At 36.8% G+C, this 14,322-nt stretch overlaps 1 protein-coding gene across 2 annotated transcripts in view; it reads left to right on the top strand.

Annotated features, from left to right (window-relative positions):
- The first annotated feature begins 1,233 nt into the window (after positions 1-1,233).
- SLCO1A2 (solute carrier organic anion transporter family member 1A2) overlaps positions 1,234-14,322 on the top strand; it is a 148,326-nt gene continuing 135,237 nt past the window's right edge. For both annotated transcript variants that reach the window (XM_010361361.2, XM_010361362.1), the window contains exon 1: positions 1,234-1,339. The gene's annotated coding sequence lies outside the window, so the exon portion shown is untranslated. The remainder of the gene's footprint in view (positions 1,340-14,322) is intronic.

Here is a 14,322-nt window from a genome sequence, read left to right as displayed (position 1 = left end):
ATCATTTATTGGCCGGGCGCGGTGGCTCAAGCCTGTAATCCCAGCACTTTGGGAGGCCGAGACGGGCGGATCACGAGGTCAGGAGATCGAGACCATCCTGGCTACACAGTGAAACCCCGTCTCTACTTAAAAAAAATACAAAAAACTAGCCAGGCGTGGTGGCGGGTGCCTGTAGTCCCAGCTACTCGGGAGGCTGAGGTAGGAGAATGGCGTAAACCCGGGAGGCGGAGCTTGCAGTGTGCTGAGATCCGGCCACTGCACTCCAGCCTGGGCGACAGAGTGAGATTCTGTCTCAAAAATAATAATAATAATAATAAAATAAAATGAAATACAATCATTTATTAAATAAGCTATAGTTTCTCTGCTGAGCTATTATGTATTTATTATGCATACGTATATTTCTGCTGAAGTATTTATCATATAACACATTTTCATTTATATTTATATTGGTTGTAGTTATAAACTCAGTTTTGTACAGTAACTTGTACATTTTTGTGGTCATAACATGGTATTTTAATCAAATTAATATCACAGAAGGCTTTAGTATCTCCTATGTCAGGTACCTACCATCTTTTTCAATATTTTTAGGCAAATCTTACATATTCATTCTTCCTTGTAAAATTTAAAGTCAAACTAAAAAGTAGAAATAAACAAAATAAAAAATAATTAAAATTAAAAATAATTTAAAATTATAAAGGAAAATTCAAATAAAAATTAGTATCTCAATAAAATTATGATTAAAATTGCATAATATATTTATATTTATTTAGGAAAGGTAAAGGTTTTAATAATATTATGGGTTTTCTTTGGTCCAGTAAGCATGATAGTTTTTCTTAATTCATGCAAGATGAACTTCAATATAAAATTTTGTATTCTTCTTCATACAGTTGCACATTTTTGTTAAAGTTTTCTGTGGTACTTTATGGTTCGATTGTTATTGTGAATGCTATTTCATTTTTATTTTAATTTTTGTATTATACTGCCAGTATAAAGAAAAGCCTTTGGTTTTATATATTTTGTATCATGTTTCTGTATGAAATTCTTTTATTAATTACAATATAGGAACTTTTTTTGTGTTTTGCAAGTATTAGTAATTTTCTTAATTAAATATATTTTGTTTTTAAATTTACAATATTTATGTATTAATTTCATTTTCTCATTTGCTTGTATTAGCTAATGCAAAAAATATCAAAACAGTGATGAATAATAATGATATTAGCTGGCAACCTTTATTTGTTCCTGATTTTCATGAGACTAGCTTGGTTATTTCACAGCACACTTATGGTGCTTTGTTAAGTGCCTGCTATGTTACTATCATCATCATCTTCCTGACAAGATGGTAAGCAATTGTTAGCAAAATACCAGTGGAAGGATCTGTTATTTTATGTGAATTAAGCTTTTTAGCCATTGGTATTAGTGGCTTGAGTGTACCACCCACTCCCAGGTGTTGAAAAATATCTAAATATATAAAAAAAAATGTTATGCAAGCCTCTTGCTGGGTTAATTTACTATTCCCCAGGACCAGCATTCTAAGCACTTTTTCTTCTCTGTGCACAGCTAATTTTGTAGAGGTGGCCATATCACCTTGTTCAGGAATAGCTTGCTCTAACTGCAGTATGTCTCCCTGCACATTTCTTTTTCTTGTGTTTTTTTTTTTCTTTTTGTTGTGTGTGTGTGTGTGTGTTATTTCTGAGACAGAGTCTCACTCTGTCACTCAGGTTGGAGTGTGGTGGTATGATCACAGCTCACTGCAGCCTCTACCTCCTGAGCTAAAGAGATCCTCCCATGTCAGCCTCCCTAGTAGCTGGGACTACAGACATGCACCACGACTTCTGGCTAATTTGTGTGTGTGTGTGTGTGTAAAGATGGGGTGTCATCATGTTGCCAAGGCTGGCCTCAAACTTCTGGACTTAAATAATCTGCCCACCTTGGCCTCCCAAAGTGCTGGGATTACAGACCACTGTACTGGCCCAACATTTTATACTGTTGCTGAGCCACTAAGGCAAGCTGACCAGAATGGGAAGAAAGATGTACATAGACACTGTCTTTTGAAGCACTGTCTTGTGCATGGGCCCATGTTTCTTTCTTGAAATCTATGAGCACCTAATGTGGAAAGGGGGTTTTCACTTACAGACACCCTAGATTTATATTTTCTCTACGAAGGTCACTGTGCAATGTTGAACCATGGCTGTGCTCTGCTTATTGCTAGATCGATACAAGGTTTATTATCAGTTCTGTTATTATTTTATAGAGGTAAGCACTAGGAAATATGTTTACATGAAGATGTTGTTGAGGGAAGGCATTTTACTATAGTAATGTCACTTGGTTATTTGAACCCTCTATAGTTATATGTCAAAATTCAAACTGTATTGCAATATCAAAAATTACTGTCAATTGATACACTGGTTTTCTTTCAAGTTTGTTGAAAACATTCAAAATTTTTACAGAAAAATACTTTAGTTACTAGAATCTTTCATTTTGCTGATTTCTGAGAAATATACCTTACAATTTTATCTAGATTGAAAAAAGGATTACTAACTGTATCTGTTTATCTCTTATAGTTACCTTGTTTTTGAAGCTATACATAGATTATATCAGCCGAAAAAAATTAAATTGGACATTGTCTACTGCAGAACTTTCTTTGATAAGCTGAGCAAAGATTTATTTATCTTTGCCAAATTAAAAATTTTTAATCTGGCTGGTCTCTAAGCAGCTTCAAAAATCTTGACAGAGCAACAGAAATAAATATTTTTGAGAATTTTATATCTATATTGATTAGAATTTCTTTCACAATTGCAAATGGTTATGTTTCTATTATGAATCTAGTAGAATCAGAGTTTATCATTCTCTGAACAGGAGTAATTAATCTTAAATAAAGGAAACTGGTTTTCTAAGGTTTAATGCATTGTTACCTAGATTGCTTTTGGGGAAGCAATGAAAATCACTGTGCAGTGTGAACCACGTCTGTGTTCTACTTATTGCTAGATTGATAGAGGGTTTATTATCAGTTCTGTTCTCATTATGTGATCTTGATCTTTATCTGCATATATATATATTCTGATTTGAAGTGTACAATGAAATCTTCTGTTGGAAAATTAACTACAAAACGTAAGGTATTTGGCCAGTGCTAAACAGGAGACTTAGAGAAATATGGTCTCTTGTGATTCTACCCCAGGAGGCATGAATTATTTGATTATAGGAGAGGAGAATGAAATATGCCACAGTAAGATTTAGAATAGGTGAGAGATAAGTCCTTCCTTTTGTAACATTTGAAAAGGAAATTATGCAGAAGCCAAGGGTTGGGAAAGAAGGACTAGCATGATGACTAAACTTAAGATACATTTTCAGAGAGGTTGGCTTTTCAAAAGGATCTACATGGAAAATGAAGAATTGAAAGTGACTTCTCTTAAAACTATTCATGTTCATGTACCCCTTGGAAAATTTTATGCATTCTAAATATTCATATACCTTGGTTTGGAGAACCTGTTTTGGACCACCTAGGGAACTTGTAAAATAAAGTTGTAAAATATACAAGAACAGGGTTTGTGAAAACTCTCATTGTCAGCATGTGTAACAGGTTGTGCAGATTGAGAGGTGCACTAGAGATCAAAGGGTAGAGATAAAGATAAAAGTCGTTTCTGTAGAGAGAGTTGTACTGTGAGTCCCACTTTCACTTCTGTTAGGGAAAGGTAAGCTATTCTTTCTTCTGATTTAAAGCCTAGGGAGCATAACTTTAAGTTTGCTCAGAGTGCTTTATATTTGTCCTCTGCAGTTTGGGAGACACAGGGGACTGGTGTCCAATTTATATTTAAGAAATTTAAGAAGTCTAAAAGGCAAAAGGCTGTGGCTGGGTCCACCTGCCAGGAGGTGAATGGAAGAGAAGGCCACATCTAAAAAAGAACTTGACGCCAGCCAGCGGTGGGTTACCCAGAGCTAGTTTGGGGCTGTCTTATATTTAGAATGATTGGATCATATGGAATGGTGATGAGAGTTTAGTAGAAAGAGGCTAAAAGTGTATGTTGAATATCTAAAGCTGCAGGGAGAAATTGGATGTGATTAGTCAGAGGAGATGCATTTACCCTGCCAAAGATACTGCAGGTGTCAGACCATGAATGAGGGGTGGGATCTCCAAAGAATTCAAGAAAGTGGTCTTAAGAGAAAGAGTCAGTTTTAGATACTGCCCTGGGCAAAGGAATCAAGGAAGACATTTCTTCCTTCATTAACTCTTCCCCTTTAAGTTTCAACTCTAGAGGAGATAGAACAGCTTTGTTCAATTGTAGGAGAAAAAGGAAGGCAGAAGGAGAGAAACTAGGATGAAAAATAGAGAAATAACCTAGACCCTCTTTCTCAAATGTAGACTTTGAACCTGATATAGTGGGAGGGAAGGAGATTTGATTTACATAAAGTGCGAAGTGAACTAGACATATTAATCCAGAACTGCGCCTTTTGGGGGAACTAAAAGTGACCAGAGGGCTTTTTTTTTTTCTTTTGAATGTCAACAGAAAGCAGTGCAGCCTGTTTGAGATTACAGTTAGTGTCAGTGGAATTAAAGAAAACAAAAAAACAAAACAAAACAAAACAAAACTGGCCCTATGAAATGAATTTGATAGGCAGTGGAGGAAGAACTAGCCTCTTTTCTAATATCACCATATACATCCCATTTGTTCAAGTTACCTGCGCCTACTATCCTTTTCAAATGTAAATATTGCTTGGGAGTACAACAGTGCATTATCACAACTTTCGAGTATTTTTCAATAACACACCTCTTTCGGTAAATATTGTCCTTATGCTCAGAAAGACACTAGGATTATAATTTTTCCTTCTGCAACTCTCCTCACTTTGGCATGCTGTTACTAGTTTTTCAGCTTATATATATATTTTACCATTTAACTTACAGACAACTTCATGAATCATGGAATAGATTTTGTTTCAGAGGCATGTCATCATCTCCATGAGATGGAAATTGATAAGGACAGTCAAAGCATTTGAATCAAATTTGGGGTCCTCTATAAATGAACATTTTTAAAGGAGAATTCATCACTTATAATAATGCTGTAAATCTTGGTGTTAAAATCCATGCTAAATGGGACTCATTGGTAGGGCTGTCTAATAGCTAAATTCAGTATGAACTATAATGTCAGAAAAATCTTTGACTTTGCTGTAATATTTTGTTACGTTTACATGGAAAATTTCAGAAATTTATACATTTTAAATCTCTTGAAATCATTATTTCTTGTAAGACAGCCAAAACAAATAAGTGTTCAAAGATGTGTCCTACCTTTGAAATGGGGACAGAAAATAAAAAATGGCTTAGGGGTTACTTAATACTGCTACTTAGCGGCAGAACAAGGACAAGACGGAGCTGAAGGCTGACAACTTTTCAATTAATTTGTCTAGCAGCAGGAGCTACCAATTATTGAAATTTGTAACATTTCAGGCTCTCTAAGAGGGACTTTACATAATTTATCTCATTTTGTATATGCTATGTGGATATCTAATCTTTTTAGGATTCAACAAAAGAAGATTTAGATATCTCCTGTTTGAGTCAATTCTAGGAAGCCTAAGAGATCTACCAAGATGGCCCCTTGGCAATCATCAAAGCATCAGAAATATTTCTGTTATTTGGATTTAAAAGTTAGTATCAATTCCATTGTTATAGTAGCAGCTTGGGTGTTCCAAAATGTCATCCAAGTGCAATATATGATGTAAATGTTTGCAAGACAGGAAAAAAAATTAGGAAAATGTAGACTGGGAAATGTTGTTGGGGGAATTTAGAAGTTGGGGCACAAGAAAATAGTATCTTTATTCTTCCACAACCTCCTGCACTGCGTTTTACAAACCTTATCATCATTTTAACTATAAATATATTTGTATTTCAGATTTTTAAAAGGCTATCTTTCACAAGTTTACATTCTTTTCCTTTTTGTGGACATTAGACATGGTCTAAGGTCCATATGACAATGTTTTTTGAGTAAAATAAAGTATGCAACAGTAATTTAGAAACTCAAAACTATATACGTTTACTTAAGTTTGGCCCGTATGGTCAGACACCTCCTGACACTACAAATATCTTTCTGTGATTTAAAGTTTTCTATAAAACTCTAGAAATAAATAGCTGGTAATGTGAACATAGTTCACTAGCATTTTTGTCTTACAAATCACACATTTTTGATAGTAACTGTCTGTGATCCCATCTATTTTTATAAGAATATAACATGGTAATCTAGTGTAACAGTGTACATGTATTTGCATTTTAAAATGAAGAAACAGTATGTAAATATTAGGCTGGGGCACAAGTAATTATGTCTTTTTGCCATTAAAAGTAATTTAATTTTAACATAAAAGTACATTAGTAATATAATATAAGTATATACTATAATTAGTAATATAATAGCATTATATAATAAAAAGCCCACAGGAAGCATTTTATTTTGAAGAAGAAATGAGATAGTTTACTTTTCCTATTCATTTTCTTTCTTGTATCTCTGTGGGTGCACGATTTTTTTCTTCATTTCTTAGTGGCACTTATGCCATTGGTGATTTGTATGTGTGTGCCTACTCTTTATGCTGTAAATCTTGGTGTTAAAATCCATGCTAGATGGGACTTAGTGGTCGGGCTGTCTAATAGCTAAGTTCATTATGAACTATAATGTCACGTCAAAAAATCTTTGATTTTGCAATAATATATTTTGTTCCATTTACATGAAAAAATAAGTTCTTCATATGGATACGGAAGAGTGCAGAGGTTAGACTGTGTTTTGAATTTCTGGTTTCCAGTTGGCACACTGATCATTTGTTAACTTAAGATCTTAGCTTGTGAATAAATCTTATCTGCATTGAATAAGACTTAATAAGTCTTAATCAGCATCTGGATCTTAACTTGTTAATAAGTCTTATCTGCATAACATTTTGGCCATATTTGTGGGTATTTCTATGGACTAAATAAAGTTTTAAATATATATTTATAAGAAAAGTGAGAAAGCAAAACGTGTAGGTGGTAATAACATAAGTTTCACAGAGGCAAATTTCCAGATGCAAACATATAGTACAATGTACCTGTAATAATTATAACTATTTTTGACAAGTAAATTGATATCTTGATGCTTTCCTCTACTATAGATGAAAAAACAATTTACCTCAGATTACTGGTCACAGTGACTCTAGCTCATATTTGGCTGTAAAGTAGTACATTACCCATTTTAGGTTATTCAGCTCCTAAACTCACATATATTGACAGGGCAACGTGTACTAGAGATGTGTGAGATTTTAAAGCTATTGAAGAGGCTCAGTACATTATGTCTTAAAAATAGTCACATTTAAGCATCCATTGGATTGCTGTATTATGGTATTTATAATGATGAGGTACAAAAGGGGCTAGGTCTATGTTTGCATGTACTCTGGAAGACAAATCCTACACTTGCAGCATTTTACCAGTTGCAGCCATTAGAATTTCCTAAACATCTTGACCTGTGGGCTTACATATTTCCTTATTTTTTTTTCCAGAAGTCTTAGAATCAAGAAAGGGCCATATATGAAAGTAGTGAAGTGGCATAATATTTTTGAGCACTTCATGCTTTGGTCAATGCCACAATATCCTAGAATTTTAGTTAATGATTACAGTTAAAATTTATTAAAGTGTTGTATTGCTAGGGATATTAGTCCATTTTCATACTGCTATGAAGAAATAACCGAGATGGGGCAATTTATAAAGAAAAAGAGGTTTAATGGACTCATAGTTTCACATGGCTGGGGAGGCCTCACAATCATGGTGGAAGAAGAAGGAGGAGCAAAGGACATCTTACATGGTGGCAGGCAAGAGAGAAGTACAAAGGAACTGCCCTTTATACAACCATCAGATCCTGTGAAATGTCACTATCATAAGAAGAGCATGGGAAAAACCTGCCCCCATGATTCAATTACCTCCCACTGGGTCCCATCCATGACACATGGGGATTATGGGAGCTATAATTCAAAATGAGATTTGGGTGGAGACACAGCCAAATCACATAATTCTGCCCCTGGTCCCTCCCAAACCTTATGTCCTCACATTTCAAACACAATGTGCCCTTCCAACAGTCCCCCAAAGTCTTAACTCATTTCAACATTAACTCAAAAGTCCAAGTTCAAAGTCTTATCTGAGACAAGGCAAGTCCCTTTTGTCTATGAGCCTGCAAAATCAAAAGCAAGTTACTTCCTAGATATAATTGGGGTACAGGCATTCGGTAAATATACCCATTCCAAATGGGAGAAATTGGCCAAAACAAAGGGGCTACAGGCCCCACGTAAGTCCAAAATCCAAAGGGCAGTCATTAAGCCTTAACATCCCAAAATGATTGACTCCATGTCTCACATACAGGTCATGCTGATGCAAGAGGAGGACTTCCATGGCCTTGGACATCTTCACCTCTATGGTTTTGTAGGATACAGTGCTCCTCCTGGCTGATTTCATGGGCTGGTGTTGAGTGTCTGTGTGGTTTTTCCAGGTGCACGGTACAAACTGTTGGTGGATCTACCATTCTGTGTTCTGGAGGACAGTGGCCCTCTTCTCACAGCTCCACTAGGCAGTATCCCACTGGGGACTCTGTGTGGGGGGACTCCAACCCCACATGCTCCTTCTGCACTGCCCTAGCAGAGGTTCGCCATGAGGGCCCTGCCACTACAGCAAACCTCTGCCTGGACATCCAGGCATTTCCATACATCTTCCGAAATCCAGGTAGAGGTTCAATAACCTCAATTCTTGACTTCTGTGCACCCGTAGGGTCAATATCATATGGAAGCTGCCGAGGCTTGGGGCTTGCATCCTCTGAAGCCACAGCTCGAGCTGTATCTTGGCCCCTTTAGCCACGACTGTAGTGGCTGGGATGCAAGGCACCAAGTTCCAAGGGTGTACACAGCAGGAGGGCCCTGGACCTGGCCCTGGAAATCATTTTTCCTCCCTAAGACTCAGGGCCTGGGGTGGGAGGGGCTGCTGTGAAGGTCTCTGGCAAGCCCTGAAGATATTTTCCCCATCATCTTGGTGATTAGCATTTGGCTTCTTGTTACTTATGCAAATTTCTTCAGCTGGCATGAATTTCTCCCCAGAAAATGGGTTTTTCTTTTCTACTGCATTGTCAGGCTGCAAGTTTTCCAAACTTTTATGCTCTGTCACCTCTTGAATGCTTTGCTGCTTAGAAATTTTTTCCATCAGATACCCTATCTCTCTCAAGTTCAAAATTCTCTAGGGCAGGGGCAAAAAACCACCAGTTTCTTTGCTAAAGCATAGCGAGAGTCACCTTTGCTCTAGTTCCCAAGAAGTTCCTCATCTCCAACTGAGACCACCTCAGCCTGCACTTCATTGTCCATATCACTATCAGTGTTTTGATCAAAGCCATTCAAGAAGTCTCTAGGAAGTTCCAAACTTTCCGAAATTTTCCTGTCTCCCAAGCCCTGCAAGTCTCTAGGAAGTTCCAAACATTCTCACATTTTCCTGTTTTCTCTTCAACCCTCCTAACTATCCAACCTCTGCCTGTTACCCATTTCCAAAGTTGCTTCCACATTTTTCCACATTTTTAGTTGTCTTTACAGCAGTGCCCTATTAATCCTGGTACCGATTTACTGCTTTAGTCCATTTCATACTGCTGTGAAGAAATATCTGAGACTGGGTAATTTATAAAGAAAAAGAGATTTAATGAACTCACAGTTCCACATGGCTGGGGAGGCCACACAATCATGGCAGGTGAAGGAGAAGCAAACACACATCTTACATGGCAAAAGGCAAGAGAGAAGTACACGGGAATTGCCCTTTATAAAGCCATCAGATCTCGTGAGACGTATCCCCTATCATGAGAACAGCATGGGAATAACCCACCACCATAATTCAATTACCTCCCACAGGGTCCTTCCCGCAATATGTGGAGATTATGGGAGCCACAATTCAAGATGAGATTTTGTTGGGGACACAGTCAAACCTTATCACTAGGTATTGTTATATGCTAAGAGCTTTTTATACATTATTTTATCCTCATATCTTTGCAAGGCAGATTTTTAAAAAATATATAAATGAGAAAGTTGAAGCAAAAAGAAGTCAAGATATGTACACAAAGTTTTAAAAAAGAGCCAATATCCTAACAAATGTCTGCCTGATTAAAAAAATCCTGTCTTTCCCACTGCACCAATGACTCTACTGTAGTATCTTTCACTGTCCTATTGATTTTTTGCTCTTCAGCATCACAGCAGGACATTCTTTAAATTTTAAATTTTACTTTAATATGAAAGTTGAAAACACTTAGACAATATCTCTTGGTATAGCCAGATAATAATCATAAACTTAAAATCAAATAAAGCTCTGAAAACTGAGTTTGAATATCTGGGTACTCCAAGGGCTTGGTTCTGGTTCATATCCTCTTTTATTTTCCAGTGGCTTTTCTGCAGGAGGGGTTCCGGAAAAATATGGTTTCTAAGCACCTCATAAGGATCAAATACTGTTTTCAGAAGGCTGATGAAGCTTCAGAAAAACAAATGTTTCTGTTTCTGTTGTCTTGCTCCTTTCCCTGTCTTGTCGTGCCAGTCTCCTCTACCCATCCTCCAGGATAACATATTAGAATTTCAAAACCGGAGTGAAATCACACCCAGATGTGTGAAGAAAAGTGATTGCAAATGTATATGGCTCTCAAAGCCCAACCAGAGACATTGTATGGTAACAGGACTCCTTCATGCCCTTCTCTTTTGCTCTTTTTCTGTTTTGCTTTCCTTACAGTTTACCCCTACCATTCCTCTACCAATGTTCTTGCTTAAGGTGCCTATCCTGTTCTCTTAGCGCTTTGCTCTCAACTCTTACTTGATATTGATGAGAGTTTTTATTTCAAGAAGGATTTGTCTTTTAATGAGAGATTCTTTGACTAAAAAGCACTTACTATGCATAAGAATGAGTTTCACATTATAGAAGTTTATGGAGTAAATTCTGGACAGAGTTTCTGCTCAAGAGCTGTTGTTGCTTGATCAGGTTATTTGTATTTACTAAAGTGGAGGCATGGAGTCTATACACAGAAGTGAATGATCAGAAACCAGAACAGAGTTTTATAACAGTTATAGCTGTATGTGGGACCACAGGCTCTTAGCTTTCATGTAAGCTTACACTAAATTTTCAGCATTTCAGTTCCAGAGGTTTTGTATTTATATATTTATGTGATAATCAGGGCATTATGTCCATGAAGGTAAAAAAGGTGTGTTTTTTTTGTTTTTTTTTTTTTAGTTTTCTTCATTTTATTTTATTTTATTTTATTTTTTTATTATACTTTAAGTTCTAGGGTACATGTGCACAATGTGCAGGTTTGTTACATATGTATACATGTGTCATTTACGTTAGGTATATCTCCTAATGCTATCCCTCCCCCATCCCTCTGCCCTACGACAGGTCCCGGTGTGTGATATGCCCCTTCCTGTGTCCAAGTGTTCTCATTGTTAAAAAAAATCTAAGTGGACACATTTTTTGATATATTTAATTTTTCTTTTTATAATGCCTATCCATTATTTCAATTTTTAAAGTGTTTATTAATGCAGTTTGTTATCTATGTGGTAAGATTTCTCACTACTTAAATTATATCGTTTTAGAATTTTAGAATTTCTTCCTGCTCTTCTAATCTACTTACAACCCTGATAAACTTACCAGATATGCTGTTTTCTATATTGTCTGCGATATCCTTTCAAGGGTTTGTGTGCCACTTCTTAGTGATGATAACCTTTGTTCTAAATAGCATAAGGAATGTTCCCACAGAGAAGCAGTGGATTTTCAGAACCAGTATCTTTACGGTTCTTTAAAAATTTTGTAATTCTAGATGTGGTTGTGCAGTACAAGTTTCTTTGTGTCATTTTGTTATTTGAGCAGAGAAGGTATCTACTTATGCAAATCTTATTTAGGATTTGGGGAGATTAATTTCATTATTCTGTTTCCCTTTTTGTTCATCTTTGAACCTTTCTCTGCATTGTTTTGTACCTGCTTTTGTGACTGACTTATTTTCTTCTCTGTCTCTTTTAAAATTCTTAATAAAATTAATTTAAAAAGTACCCACTGTAATACCATACCACTCTTTGGTTTGTGTAGTTATCATTGTTAATTCAGTTATCACTTATTGGACATTAAAGATATACCAGATACTTTGCATATTTTATTTCTGATCTTCAAGAAAACTATGCAAGATAGATATTACTATCCCTGTTTTACAAAGGGAGTATAAGATGCCACACTCTATCAACTTAATCACACTGTATTAAATTATAAATCTATATTAAAATAATTTGTTTTTTCGTTATTCATAGAGTAAATGTAGTCAACCAACATGTATTGAGCATCTGTTATAGGCAAGTAATGGGCTTAAATGTTGTGGGGGTTACAGAGATGACTCATACATCCTTGACCTCAGTTAGTTTACAGGCTGGATGGGGAAATAATACTTGTGCATACATAACCAAAAAATAAGGTAGAGCCTGTGAACTTCTTCAAGGTGGTCTCAAAATCCCAACCACTAATATCACATCAAGTATAAAAATAAGCTAACTAAATATGTTCAGTCACTGAGTGAACGTCTGTAAATTCAGAACCTGTATTTACAAAGACTCTTATCTGTGTAAGACTCTTATCTCTGTATGACTGAAAGAATCATGACAGGCTCTGCGGACAGTGTGGTCTTTGAGTAGAACCAGGGTACAGTGTAGATCCCAGAGGTGAGGAAAGGATATTTCAAGGGAGTAAGTTGTATAAGCAAGAACATGGAGGCAGGTGAGTGTGGGGTATGGGATGGTTAATGCACAAGGGAAGCAGTAATGAGGCAGATGAAAATATAGACCAAAGTTCCTTGGGAAGGACATTAAGGGACCAGCTACAGGATGTGGGTCTATTTAGTCGGTAAAGGTTTTATTGAACCATAAAAGAAAATTTTCTTAGTTGTATACAGAACAAAGAAAACAGAACAATCCCATTTGGATTTTAGAAGGAAAAAAAGATGTGCTACCAGCAATCTTTCAGTGTTGGAAATATTTAATAAGTGTATTGAATTTTTTTTAACTTTCTTCCAGTTAAAACCTTAAAACACAAAATAAAACAAAACAAAAGTATTCCATAATGGGTAGGGTAAAGATTGTTATTCTCAATGTCAGACAAGGTGATAACTATTTTAGTCTCATTCTTCTTTTGCCTGACCTGTTTGTCCAGTTTCAAGACAAACTGATTTGGCATGGTCTGACATTCAATAAAATACAGTGCAAATATACCTGCATTTCAATCCTGAATCCACCCCTTACTATGTGACCTTAGATAATTTAGCTTCCTCTCCTTTCTCCTTTTCCTTTCCTTTCCTTTCCTTTTCTTTTCTTCTTTTCTCTTTTCTCTTTTTTCCTTTCCTTTCCCCTTTCCCCTTTCCCCTTTCCCCTTTCCCCTTTCCCCTTTCCCCTTTCCCCTTTCCCCTTTCCCCTTTCCCCTTTCCCCTTTCCCCTTTCCCCTTTTTCCTTTTTCCTTTTTCCTTTTTCCTTTTTCCTTTCCTTTCCTTTCCTTTCCTTTCCTTTCCTTTCCTTTTTTGACAGAGTTTCCTCTGTCGCCCAGGCTGGAGTGTAGTGGTGCTATCTTGGCTCACTGCAATCTCTGCCTCCTGGTTCAAGCGATTCTCCCACCTCAGCCTCCCGAGTACTTGGAATTACAGGTTTTCGCCATCATGCCCGGCTAATTTTTGTATTTTTGTAGAGACGGGGTTTCACCATGTTGTCCAGGCTTGTCTTGAACTCCTGACCTCATGATCCGCCCACCTCGGACTCCCAAAGTGCTGAGATTACAGGCGTGAACCACTGCACCAGCCATTTTCTTTCTTAAAAATTTATTATTGGTCAGGCGTGATGGCTCAGGCCTGTAATCCCAGCACTTTGGGAGGTCGAGGCGGGTGGATTATGAGGTCAGGAGATGGAGACCATCCTGGGTAACACAGTGAAACCCCGTCTCTACTAAAAATACAAAAAACTAGCCGGGCGTGGTGGTGGGCGCCTGTAGTCCCAGCTACTCGGGAGGCTGAGGCAGGAGAGTGGTGTCAACCCGGGAGGCGGAGCTTGAGGTGAGCCGAGATGGCGCCACTGCGCTCCAGCCTGGGCAACAGCGAGACTCCGTCTCAAAAAAAAACAAAAAACAAAAAACAAAAAAAACAAAAAAAATTATTATCATTTCTTTATTTCAATAGTTTTTGGGATACAAGTGGTTTTTGGTTACACGGATGAATTATATAGTGGTGAATTCTAATATTTTAGTGTATCTGCCACCCAAGAAGTGTGCATTATATCTAATTTATAGTTCTTTATTCCTGGCCC

The sequence above is a fragment of the Rhinopithecus roxellana genome, chromosome 10 (assembly GCF_007565055.1).
Source record: "Rhinopithecus roxellana isolate Shanxi Qingling chromosome 10, ASM756505v1, whole genome shotgun sequence".
Classification (NCBI taxonomy): Eukaryota; Metazoa; Chordata; class Mammalia; order Primates; family Cercopithecidae; genus Rhinopithecus; species Rhinopithecus roxellana.
This window is presented reverse-complemented; position numbering and strand designations above follow the sequence as displayed.